Below are 13,983 nucleotides of genomic sequence, written 5' to 3' on the forward strand. Positions count from 1 at the left end.
GATCTCTCCGTCGCGACGACGAGCGCTGTTTACTTTAACCCATTTCCGTTTTCAAACGTACCGTAGGAACTGTACTTTCTTTCGCTTTGCGAAACATCTTTCAATCGTGTTTCAGGCGGTCAACGTCAATTCCGAGATTCATTTTACATTTCAACAAATTAGCCACGATATAATTGTTCGATGGGAATTGATGTGTACCAATGCATATCGTTACCTTTAATGGCGTAGAGAAAAAATGTATTTAAAAATTAATAAATAGCGCTTGGAAAGAACGATAGTTGTCCGTGAGATTGATTCAATTTCTTGACATCTCAAAGCGATTCATACCTACGCGGTGATACAAGATAATTGATCGTGAGATCGCAGCGGGCGTTTCCACGCGGTAAGAATAACTAGAAGCTGACCCATACAGTCGTATATTTATATAATACGTACTACTTATCTGCAGTATAGATTCGAAAGGTGGAAGAAGAAAAAAAAATAAAATAAAAAAATAACCGTAGAAATGGGAAGAATAAGATGAGAGTAAAAAAATGTTGAAGAAAAAATGAAGGAAGAGTGTATCTATCGCCTTGGCTTGCCACGGGCCCCGGATCCCGATGATCGCGTCTAGCGATGCAATAGGGAACGCCGGAAGCCAAATTTGTCGAGCTTTCGAGGAATAATGGGACGTTAAGAATGGGCCTGGTATAGCGTTCGTCAGAGTGCGCGGGACAATGGCGGCATAGAAGAGAACTGGGAGCCCAAACGGGTGCGACAATGGCGTTGCTGACGTGTTTATATAGCTGCCTACCGTGGCTTCGGAGCCTTCGACGAGAGCGTGTAATTTAGTTATAGATCAGTTTGCTACAGTTTGCCATTTTTATTTGCTCGAGAATGGTTACAGCTATTCGTTGTTAAAAATTCACCTATGTTTACCCAGGTAAACGATGATCGACGAGGCACGCACCGCGTTTGTTTAGGGCGCCCGGTGATGCGCCCTAACCTTTTTCCCCGTTGCACTCCGAATCGAAACGTTTCTTCTCTCTTTTTTTTTTTCGAGAAAAGTTTCGCCGGCACAAGGCATTGCTTATTCTTCCTCCACCGATCTACCTACGTCTTGCAGTTACCGGCTCCATCCGGACGTTTTTCAGGCGTGCCAAAAGCCCGGAATACGTAGGAATTCGCATCGTTCGTCGGAGAAGCACAGTTTCGTGGATATACCGGGTCAAAGTCGCGAGGTGGAGGAAACGAACTCCGCCATTACCGGCCGACTCGCATCGGCTGCTAGTCCGTTCTGTTTGTACCGTCGAAAGATCGTTCGGCGGTAGTTTTCCGCTTGAAAATCTACGACGCCTTTGCAAACGCACCAAAAGTGAAGATGTACAACATAGAATAGAACGCATTCCGGAATAATTACAATATCGTATTGCAGCAAAGTATACATCTGCATAGCTACGATTGTATCCTAGTCTTGCTATAAGCTATTGCCGGAAAAAAGCTATTTCTACTAGTTTTGTTACTTCCTGTCGACGTGCCATAAAAAATAGTAACGTTTCGCAGAATTCCGGTAAAATGCTATACCTACGTCTTTTCTCTCGGTGCAGTTACGATAGTATTCCGAGAATATCACCTTGCGCTGATCGGCTGCCAATAACAATCTAAGACGGTATAATCCGCGAGTGTACGTAGCGATGATGCCAACAGCAAAATTGACAGGTTGAAACTTGGAGAGAAAATTCAAAACGGCTCAATTTACCGGTTTCTATTCACGCGGCTTGTCATTCCTCGGCTCTTTATTTGCTGACACAAGTATAAAGCGCTGTCGGTGTTCCTCGGACAAGCGTTAGGTAGCCACATAATGCGTTAAGTAAGTAGTTGTACAAGAATAATCAGCCCCGGACACCGACGAAGCAGCACCTATGCCCGTGCTAGGCCATAACACCGCTAATCCCAAATCTGCGACATCTCTAAGGATGGATATACCTCGGACTGGCACAGTCCGGCAAGGTTTGCTCGGGTTTTGAGTCTGCACGTAAACGGGATGCACGCGCGAAGAAGGACGCGTGTAGGCATATACACAGGTGTCTACAAGCGAACTCGTCGAGAGCCCCGTTCAACGTCGGATTAACCAATTTAACTATTAAGCCCGGGTTAAGCCAGGATTTGTGGCTTAGAGCTCTGATGGTGTTTGCGCCGAGTGTACGCCAGCCATTAGATTCAACCGTTTCGAAGCTTCGCTTGGGGATGCACCCGCAGGTAGCCGGCGAATTACATTCCGTGGCTGCAGCCTTGCAGGCCTTCGTTTCAGGCCGTACCTGTTTTCCCCAAGCTTGCGGCGCAACCAACTACGTCACACGTCGCGCACCTAAATCATCCAGAAGCACTGCTGAACCGATTCCATGACACCGAGGAGAAAGTCACGCGCGATTAAACCGAGACTCTAATCCGGTAGCCATCCGCGTCGATGTACCTGGAACGCCAAGCCATGGAACTCGAGAGATTACGACCTGCGTTTTTGTTACAATTCCATGAACTCCGTGATAAGCGGTTAATGCGGCGTCGAATTACGGTGCAGTCGGATTCTTGGCAGATTCATTTATACCATCGTTATGGTCGAGAAGACAGTGGGATTCCGTAGAGCTGAGCAGTTTGACGACCTTACGTTGGTACTGTGAAAGCTTTTGAGACCACCCCGGAAACCCAGCCGTTTTCAGCCCCACGGTATTGTAATGGAGAAAAGGCGTTCTTGCGGCGAGTCTGGAACGCAGTCCGTAACCCAATAGCATGCTAGTTCACTCTGTCGTATAAAAGCAATTTGCTAACGATACTCTCCACGCCCATTACCGCCTCGTCGTTCAAGGTCACCACAAAAACTCCCCCGCATCGTAAATTTGAGAGTGTATTCGGAGCCGGCCTAGCGTGTTTTGGTCGCTGACCCCGAACCCTCCTCGTGTCACAACTATGCCAGTCTGATTGCGCCACGCGGCAGAATTCTTGTCCATTATGAGAAGACAATGGAACTTGAACATGTTTTCGCTTCGCGGTTGGACTCCAATTTTTTTTTTTTTTTTTTCCCCCATCGTCGTGCACGAAATTCGATTTCGTTCGCAAAGTGCCACTTTTCCATACGCTGATAAGACCGTGCGGGAATGTAAAAGAATGTACAAGGATAGTGAAGATGTGCCCAAGGATGTGCCACCCGAAATGCACGCCGCGGCAAAACAAATCGTCTTAAATTCGCTGCCACGCATTTCTTGTGGCACACATGTGAACTTTTTATAATAATTATATGAGTCGAACTTTGCGCACGCTGAGCTGCGTAGATTTACCCAAACTCGCTCTTTTGTTTATTTTTTACTTTCTGCTCTTTCTCGCACTCATTAACTCCGCTCGTGCGCAAATCACCTACTTTACGCACTAATATCGGAATGTACTGTTTCCTTTTCGGTTCAGTATGCCAAATGCGATGAACCGCTAGAAAACTATCGATCATTCTTTTATTACCGAAAAACGGAACCAGTTTAATTTCTGATGCATACCGTTCGGCTGTATTTATTACTCCGATTTCTGACTAGACGACTCGTTTTGGAGTATTGATGTTCAACGCTTTCACCCCGCGTTTCGGAAAGGTGAAAATAATTTCTATAACGGAACTATTGTACGGAGACAATGCAAATTGTCCGAATTCCAAGAGCCATAAAAGCAAACAAATCGGATGACCCGGTATTGAGTTATTGCACGGTTACGTATTTATTGTTACCATCCTCGCGCATTAAGAGAAATAGAAAAAATATTTGTCCATTAGTTTCAGTTGTGAGACAGTACGAAAAATAAGTGAATCACATTTCCGTTACAATGACGATTTATAAAATTGCTTAAGGGGTTATTTGGGTCTTGTGTTTTCAAAACATCCATTTTTTCTATAATTTTTTTTTTCTCAAACATAACAAAACAATTACTCTAATCAAATTTAAGATACAGGAAAGAGCAATATTTGAACTATATTTCGTAAAATTTTTATTCAAAAATATTGAAAATTCATTCGTGCTGAATTGGTTTTCGAAGATCCGGTATTTCCGCAACGAAGACGAAACTCCTGGTAGCTTAATCTGGGGTTGAAAGAAAGAGAGAAAAAAAAAACAAGTATTTTCTGTCAGTGTGTGAGTATAGCTAGTGAATGACGAGGGACTTTTTTTTTTTTTATTCCATCACAACTTATCTTACAAGCCAATACATGGTGTAAAGTGTACCGAAAATCGTAATTTTTTTAAAAAAAAAAAAAAAAAAAGCTCTGACAAAAATTTAAATTTCAATTATTTAAAACAATTCTTCGTTCAATTACTAGCTATGCTCACCTACTAACAGAATATATTTGATTTTTTTATTTCAGATAAGGATATCAGGAGTTATCGTGTCCGACGCGGAAATACTGGGTCTTCGCAAAACCAATTTGGGACGACTGAATTTTCGACATTTTTGGATAAAATTTCTTACGAAATATAGCTCAAAACATTGTTCTCTTTTACATACTTTAAGTTCGATTGAAATAATTCTTCTATTGTATTAAAAAAAAAAAAAAAAAAAAAAAGAAGAAATTATAAAATAAACGGACGTTTTCGAATGTTCAAGAACCACGTACGTCCTCATCCCCTCAATCCTCATATAATATTTTCATCAAGCGGATATCGTCGACATTCCGGAACGTGTCGCCCAGAGCTGCAGCATGAAATCCACATTGGTTTCCAAAAAAAAAAATAAAAAAGAAAAACAGGATGCTCATCCGTCGAGAACTCACCGCGCGTGTTTTATTTTTTTCTTCTTCTTTCGTTTTTTTTCCCAGAGGAGAAAAATCCCGACGATGAATCGAACAGGAAAGTGCCGCCTTCGGCGATTGTCTAGTGTGTGTGTGTTTTTTTTTTTTTTTTTATTTATTCATTTATTTTTTTCTCACATCTAATTTCGTACCCCTAGGTGAGAAGATCTTTTTTCACGAGTGTTTCGAACGCGACGTAAAACGAACCGCTGCCGGTAGTCGGCGTATGTGCGGAAAAAATTCCGACATCGTTGTACACATATATATATATATATATATACACACACACAAGCCGTGGACAATATGAGATGTACTGTTATGGCCCGACTCGTTTCTAAGGTGACAAACGAATAATTCAGATCGGTGGGGTAGGGTATACGGGTGTCAGGATAGCCGCGAGGCCGCAGGATCATCCTTTATTCGTTCGTAATTTTTCATTTTCTCCACCGAGGGCCGTATCTCCCGGCACGCCGGTTTTGCGAAAAACGACGAGAATTATACCGGTACGAATACAGGGTCCTCGCATCCGTTCGCACAAACGTTGATCCTCCCGCAGTGCCGTTTATATAGTGAAAAGCACGCGGTCGAGTTGCATCGCGAGAGTAAAAACGCTCCGCTCGACGCCCACGCACACAGAAGAAGCGAACGTGACCATGCGGGTTTTACACGCGGAATAGCGCGTGTGGTAAAGAGAAAGATGAACGAAGGTGTGCGTGTGGGTGTTTGCGTTTGTGTGTGAACGCATCGCACCAGCAGCAACCCTGTTGGCCCTGTAATGATGATCTACGGGCCGCTACCGCGCACCGCTTTCTATAAGCCTCCTAATTTCTACGCTATAAATTTGTCCGTCACCCAGCTATTCCCTGACTCCGACGCCATTGTAAAGGTCCCACCGTCCGCAGGCGCGCGTGTGTGCGTGTGTGTTTAAAATATTTTTATACGCACATATGGGTGCATATTAATTCGATTCATTCGTTACGAGGGTCCGGAGATTCCTCATTTTCGAAACGGGCGGCAGCACCTTCTTCGGATTCTGATCGCCTGCGTCCGGAGACCAGAGAAATGATATCCGAGAGTTCCGCGCGCTCCTCTCTCTCTCTCTCTCTCTCTCTCTCTCTCTCTCTCTCTCTCTCTCTCTCTTCGGAAGCAATAACCTCCTCGAAAATAGTGGAACAGGTCCGCGTGCATGTTTTACTCCGAGGAAGGAGAGGGAGGAGGAGGAGGAGGAGGAGGAGGAGGAAGAGGCCGCAACTCCGATCGATAAAACCCTCGTCATGTTCCTCCGAGGACTTGGTGGAGGGCCGAATGAGGTGGCGCCACGATATGTTGTGGAGGGAAAACGTCGCCGCCTATTGGCCACGAACTCACGGAGGGCGGCTCGATTAACCAACACTGGTACGGAAACCCGGAGAGAGGGAGAGAGAGAGAGAGAGAGAGAGAGTGAGAGAGAGGATGCCGCGCAAACGCTGCAGGACAGACCTGATCGCTTCTGCTCATGACTCGCCGACAGCCACCGATCTGCACCGCCTGACTATCGGCTATGGATTTTCTCCCGCATCTACGTGCGAACGATTTTTTTACGCGTTAGGTATAGGCACAAAATGTGTAACGATGTACCTGAACCAGGCCGCTTACAGCCATGCAAGTTTCGTCGATGTAACAGCATGGTATCGTAGCGAAGGTGGATTTGGTACCGTATTGAGAAAAATGTCATTTGTTGTGGTAAGTGGAAAAATTGAGTAAAACAGGTATCGTTGAAAAAACTGTTTGAATATTGTTCGAATTACGAAAAACGAGGCACGCCTAACCATTTTGCGCTATCGTCGATACTTTTTTGGTTATTGAAACGCAAAATCTGCTTGTTCGGTTTACTCTACTTTTTTAGTTAAACAAGGCTTTAACGTTAATTTATTGTTGCACGAGCGTTAAATTTTTGCAACGGTTGCAAGAAAATATGGCAACAAATATAGCGATTTGTATCCTAAATAGCCCTGAAAGAATCGAGCTCGTTCGAAAATCGTGAAACGTTGATGCGTTTGGTCAGAAACCTTTGTTTAAACTACTTACCCTGCTTTATTAAAGAATTCGTCATTGTCGAGAAGCTTGTTCGATGTTCGTAATAACCGTATGAATACCACGATGTATCCACCGAAGATATATACGCCTTCGACTAACCGGATCGCACTGCGGGATGAACATGAAAAGCACGGGGTTAAAACCGACTTTAGCCCATTGGAACTGGTTCCAAGAAGAATGCAAATTATTGTTCAGTTACTCGTAAAATTTACATACCAAAGGAATTCTTCTTGGACTGATACTTACTCCAAGTTCCCGTATTCGACAGTGATATTATCTGAAATTACTCTCTAACTTAACTAAATTCAAGTGTTCTCCCCTCGGACCCTTCTCATTGAAACAAAAATATAATTCCTTCGGTAGATATTAGCCTGTGGAATAGTCGATAGAGTGGTAAAATCCAACCTTTACATTCGGTCGCAATTTACTTACTTGTATACCTACATATGTATACGCGGTATGATTTACACGCAGCTAGCCGAGGGGTGGAAAGTAAGAAGAGCTCAGGTATAACAGGAAATTGCAACGTCGGTTTCTACGTAGTTACTTACGTAACTACTCAATTTTATTTCATACACCTTGAAGACCTTTGAACAAACAATAAACGACAATGAGATTTGCGGTGGTGCGAAACGGCCGAACAACGTATCGCCGATTACCCCCGATCGTCAGTTTTTCCCCGAAGAACTCGGTGTTACCATTAAACCGTAAAGTAAACAGACCGACAATGCCGAGGGATAAAGGCAGAGCCATAAACGTGATTAACATTCTAATTATTCGTAGACGGCAATGTAAACCTTGAGTTTTATGGCTTTCGAAGACAGTCCCAGACATCCGGTGAGTTTATTATTATAGGCTGACACAGGTTTGGCAGGATATCGTTGCCGATAATTAAAGCCCCGTCGTTGTCTACGAGCCTTAATGACCTATCCAAAAATCGACGATACACATCGGCCTGTCAGTTTCGTGAACCTTGCAAATCATTTTCACAATGCGAACAATCCTCCACGTCCAATATGCTGTCCAGACAATTACTACGTACTACTAGGTATAACACCGTTTTCATTCAACCAATAAATTTTGCACTGTGACCAGTGAAGCGGAAGATCAACTTAGTTCTCGACCTCCGTATGTTGAAAGGGGTGGGTTCTTGGATACGAAGATCGCAATGACGCGGAAAGTCTGTTTGGGTGTTCGAAATTCCGAGCTCTGCTTTAGCCTTAATTGTTTTTTCTCAAATCAGTATCTCAAAAGTTGAAAGTTTACGATTTTTTATTTATTTATTTTATTTTTTTTTTCCAATTCCACTTTACAGATAAACTTTCGTTCTCACCGACGATAAGTAACATTCCGCGGCAAAAACAAAAAAAAATAAATAAAAACGCACACGTTTCATTCGCGATTGTTTCTTTTGCCGTTCGACAAAAATTCAATTCACCCATCGTGAATCGAACCGGGTTCCAACAGGAGGTTAGATAATGTTGAACCTGGTTCTGAACTTAATCCGACATATATTCGTCATTGTGGATTTGCAAACAGAGATATCTTGAAGACGCGTACAATCATCGTAAATGCAGTTAGCCGATCGGCTCACATTCTCGTTCCTCATATACGGAGGATAAAAAGTTTCTCAATTATTTGCCGGTTATATTTAATCGGTGAAAAAAAAATTATATATATATATATATATATATATTTCCCTAGCGTGTTTTTCAGTTGAATGTAATCAAAGGCGTTCAAAATATCATCGTGACATGACTAACCATTTTTGTTCTACCTATGGCGAGTTTCTTTTTGTTTAGAAAGTCTGACTGACTCGTCAATCAAAGATGAATTATAAAGAATATTTTTCCGCAGACTTTGAGGATAATTCGAGTTACGGGTAAAGGTGAAAAAAAACTGAAATTACCGATCGATAGAAGGATCAGAATATCGAATTTTCACGAACGCGAAAATCTTATTCGTAGAATTTAGAGTTGTGGAAAGTTTAAGTACAGAAAATTGAAAGTATTCAAAGTCGAAATACGGAAAGGTCGAAACGTAGAACAGCAATATCAAAAATCTATATAAATATTCTATATTATCGAGAGGAATGCTGACGATTCTACAATGATAGAAATTTTTACTTTCGGTCACCGTTCAGTCCTCAACTATTTTCATTTTTTACCACAATCGAAAAATATAGTTCTAGGTATACAATTTTTTTTTTTTTTTTTTCTTTATATCGAATATTTCAAACATTTTTTTCAACGATACCTGTTTTACTGAATTTTTCTAGTTACTACAGCAAATGAAATTTTTCTCAGTGTATGTTTCGGCATTCTACGTTGTGACCTTTCTACTCTTTCACCGCCCCATACTTCGTCTTTGAAGATTTTGAAATTCCATAAATTGAGTTTCCGCTTGTTTGAAAATTCGACATTCTAGCCCTTCGATTTTTTAATCTTTCGACGTCAATTAGTACAGCCATCGGTATACATATAATACCCGTACGATAATAAAAGAGAAATAATCGCCGATGCAGCTGGTCCCCGCATAGGGAGGACACGCGTGCAGCAGCGTGATGTTAAAAACCGGAAAAGCCTGAATCCTTTTAGCGGGTGCTTCTCGGCCTGTGGCTGGATAGAAAAGGAGAGAACGATGGGGGGGAGCTCAATTATCAACGCCGATTACGACGTTGCGTACCTAACACGCGATAATTGATACGCTTAATTGGAACATCGGGACGCGCATTCGAATTCCGGTAAGTAAATTGCTCAATTTCATCCCAGCCGAAAGGAAGATGGATCGTCGAATGACCTTGGAACGTGTCCTCGCGCAGATGACTCGGAAGTCGGAAGCGTGGTTCCGTTAAACGTGAATTTAGTGCCCTCAGTTCCTCATCCGCAACCTGCACTCGACGTATCCCGATGGACCCCCGTCTATTCCTAGTTTGTTTAACCGTTTAGCACCTCGTGCCGTCAGGCGGGATATTCGGTTCCCCGTATAAGCCGTTTTTAAAGACTTCGCGTCCGGCTTACACAACGAGCCGTCACGCGTCTCTCTTCCCCAGAGACTTGACTCGGCCCTTTTTTCCGCCCTCTCATCTATCACCCTATCTCTCTCTCTCTCTCTCTCTCTCTCTCCCTCTTTCACCTTCCGTCCGACTATCGTCGTCGTCCACTTGCCGAGGAAGGATTCGATCGAAGGCTCGTGTCCTGTCCGAGGACCGCGTCGGCACCTCTGAAAGTGGGCTGGACATTTTGACTGGGTCGGCCATTCGTATCAACAACCCCCCCAGTAAGCTGGCCCAAATCCCCACCACCAGCGCCTGTTCCGCAGCAGGGTAAAGGGTCCGTAAGGCATATTAGGACCCAAGAAGTGGGGGTGAAGATTAGTTAGGCTTTAGGCCAAAGAGCGCAAGGTGCTCGACTAGGAAACAAGTTTCCAGTCGTGCAGTTCCTTGCGGACTCCTGTGACGTTGGTGCGTTTGTGGAGTTGATTTATCATCGAGATATCGTTCGCTGTCGCGCGATTTGCAGTGGACACTATTTAACAAAAGTGATTGTTACTTTACAGTGCTGTGTGAATAGTGGACCCAATCGTATGGTGTGTTACCTTAGTGTGTTTTGTGCCTTTTTTTAGATATGCCTAGGGATATATTTTCAACGAGTTGTAAAATAATCTAGCACCGTGAGTTCATTTTATTATCATCATTTTCGATAAAAATCTAACGTTTCATCCCATAATTTACGATAATCACTTTCGAATCGATTACGCTTGATCGTACAACAACGCGCGTAATGAAAATTTCTTCGTTGCTCGGTGGGGGAGAAATTTTTTTCCACCTTACGTGAAAAGCCGCGGCTACTTTGAAAGAAAAAAAAAAAAAAAGAAAAGAAAGTCAATGGTAATATTTCGCATTGTCCTTTCCGTTGGTCGCAGGGAGCTGCCAGGAATGCGTTACCTTCAAAATCTCACGTTCCGACGGCCGAACAATTGTTCAGCAACGTTGCCTCGCCTCGGCGAAACTCTGCCAAAGAATTTTCACCCTGATCCAAAAACATATTTCGTTTTCTTTCGAAGCTCAATAATGTACTTGGTGATTTTTACCGAAATATCTTGAGGAAAAATAAGTAAATTCAAAGAAAAACCTGTGCAAGTCATGTGTCAAATTTGTCACGTGGAACCGTCCACCGGTAGAAAAGTAAACAAAACGTATGAAGACGCGCGCGCCACCTTGCGGTAAGTAAGCCAAACGTCAAATCGAACGATACAGATAAAGCGAACTTTAACAACGCGGGAAAAGCTTACAAACGAGAAACGTACAATTAAAATATTTTCACGTTGTTTATAGAAAAAAAAAAAAAAATTGCCAAGAGTAAAATAATTTATGAAAAACGTATAACCGAGGCTTCACTTTATTGTATTTTCACCAAGTGCTACCGAACAATTCATTGTTTCGACAACAACGGTTGTATAGTCAAAAATTAAACAGATTGGATGAACAAATAACAATCCGAACAATAATCATATAAATTGCATTCACACGCTACGGTATGTAAACATTCATTCGTGACTTGGGTATTTTTTTTACTTTTCGTCCTACATATCTATGGCAATTAAATTTCAAATTGCAAGTATAATATGTTTCCAATAATTTGATAAAGTTTATCTGAAAACACCGAACCGCGGCTCATCCATATTTTTCTCACCGCGGATTTATTCATTCACATTATTGCGGTTCCTCATTCGTTTTGCCCGCGTATCTAGTCCTGCGGAAAGTAATTAATTGAACCTTCTCTGACGCGGTAAATGTACCTATTGAAATTGAAGTTTAACGCTGCGGTGAAACATCATCCGTCTACCATTCGCTGACAAGTCCTAACTAATTACAGTATCGATTCGCGGGTGTTGGATTAGGGTTAAAAACCTCACTGAAAAACTTCGCAATCGCCGGCCGCGCCTGCATTCTTTTTTTTTTTTTTTTTAAACTAGATTTCAAACTTACTCGCAAATTATTATTTATTTATATATATATATATATGTGTGTATAAGCTGCGGGTGTTTCTCCGCGGCTTCGCCTAAACCATTTGGCGCCAGTCAATTTTCCTTTCCGACAAACAAATAAACCGAAATCAATTCACTGCGGCACGTGAATTCGTTCCACCGATTTCATCATGTTCTAGCTGTACGAATATCGATGTATCCGAATGTGAATGTCATGACTGTATGCTCATAAATAATAATTGCTAACGTCGACGGACTTACGGTTAATAAATTCACCACAAGCGACCGGGCGACAAGGTAATTGAAAATTTTAACGTTAATTGGTCGAATGCTCACGTGCAGTTATAAGCGTTGGAAAACCCTTCTTTATAGGATTCTGATTGAATATATATATACTCGAAACCTTTTAGAAAAAAAAAAATATATGACTTAAATTCCCGACCCCATAGGTTTTGCTTGGACGTTTCTTTGCGAAACGCCCCGTATATATATATATATATATATTATACTCCTAAAGGGAAGTATACTCCTAAAGGGATTTTTTAATTGCCGCCTTCGTTTGGACAGAATCACTCTCGAGATCAATTTGAAAAATTTCATATTCAAGGCTAAGTTTCTAATGCAATGGAAAGAATGGATATTTGAAAAAAACATCGAGAAGAAAAAGGTATTGTTTTTTTTAACGTAGTTTTAAGGAAAAAAATATGCGGTATCATAAAAACTAGCAGAAACGAAAATGGTCAATATTTTTTCGCCTCCTGAATATACGCCATTTTTTGTTTGGAAAAATTAAATCTTACATTAATCTCTGTCAAATTACTCTCAGCATGCTGTGCAAAAAGTGCTTGATTTTAATCAAAACTTTATTGATTTTCATTGTAAGATGTGTTTTTGAAATATTCATTAGAGTTATAATTGAATTCCGTTGACAAAAAAAAAAAATGATAATAATAATAATAATAATTAAACTAATGAATAGAATCGATTTTATTCTTAGCGACTCGACCGATCCTGTTCATTCGATCAAATCGATCTATCTCTTTAGAAATTAAACTATAGAAACAGTGAAATGAATTTGATTCGCCCAAAAAGAGCCTAAATCCTTAATTTTAGCAAGACTTACGAATATTCCAGTCGAGAAAAAAAATTTCTTCCGCTTTCACAAATATAATAATATGTACAAGAGAAATCGTAATGTTGGTTTCAATAAAAAAAATATTACGATTGTTGAATACTCACGTCAAATTTCAAATAGATTTCGATCCGCGATGAGGTCTGCAGTCCGTGACAATCGTGTTTTATTATCTTCCGGCTCAAGCTGCAAGAGACAAAGTTATTCAAATCCCAGTTATTTCACCAGTAATATATTTAAAAAAAAAATTATTCAACTGCAGTATAATTGAATCAGCGAAATGTTACGTTCAAGGTGCACCAGGTCATGGAAATTTTTTTTTTTTTTTTTTTTCAATCGAGTATAAAACAAATTCGCGCTGAAAATCACAGACAAATTGGACTGTCGGAAATGTTTCCGCGATCCCCTTATGCGGGTATAAATATCTTCAATACGGGGTACATACATTTTTTAATACATTTCTTTTATAGTTTAAAAAAATCGGTCTCGTTCAATTGCGTACATTCAGATGTGAAACTTCGTCACCTGCAGAATTATATTCATTGAAGCATTTTTAGTTCAGGATTATATTATGGAATTTTTTTTTTCTGTTAATGCAAGGATAAATCTGATTTTTTTTTTTTACTCAACTATGATCGTGACATCAGTTTGTTGTTGCATCAACTGCTTATATATATATATATATATATATATATATATATATATATGTGTTTACTTTCTGTAATGAGTCGAAACAGTCGATGCAACAATAAACTGATGTGGCCTTAATTGGGTAAAAAAAAAAAATCTAGTAATCCAAAAAAATCAGATTTAGCCTTGCATTAACAAAAAAAAAAAAAAAATGAAAACTTTCTCATTACGATCGCTGTTACTATATTTTCTGGCAACTGTAGCGAAAATTTAACGCTCGTGCAACAATAAATTGACGTTAAAGCCTTGTTTGACTAAAAAAGTAGAGTAAACGTCAGAAACTGATTTTGCGTTGCAATTA

The 13,983-nt window shown here is 40.9% G+C and overlaps 1 long non-coding RNA gene across 3 annotated transcripts in view; it reads right to left on the minus strand.

Annotated features, from left to right (window-relative positions):
• LOC124220147 (uncharacterized) overlaps positions 1–13,983 on the minus strand; it is a 149,326-nt gene that overhangs the window by 24,063 nt on the left and 111,280 nt on the right. For all 3 annotated transcript variants that reach the window (XR_011177076.1, XR_011177078.1, XR_011177077.1), the window contains exon 4: positions 13,100–13,178. This is a non-coding gene — a long non-coding RNA (uncharacterized lncRNA). The remainder of the gene's footprint in view (positions 1–13,099; positions 13,179–13,983) is intronic.

Source organism: Neodiprion pinetum, chromosome 5, assembly GCF_021155775.2.
Source record: "Neodiprion pinetum isolate iyNeoPine1 chromosome 5, iyNeoPine1.2, whole genome shotgun sequence".
NCBI lineage: Eukaryota > Metazoa > Arthropoda > Insecta > Hymenoptera > Diprionidae > Neodiprion > Neodiprion pinetum.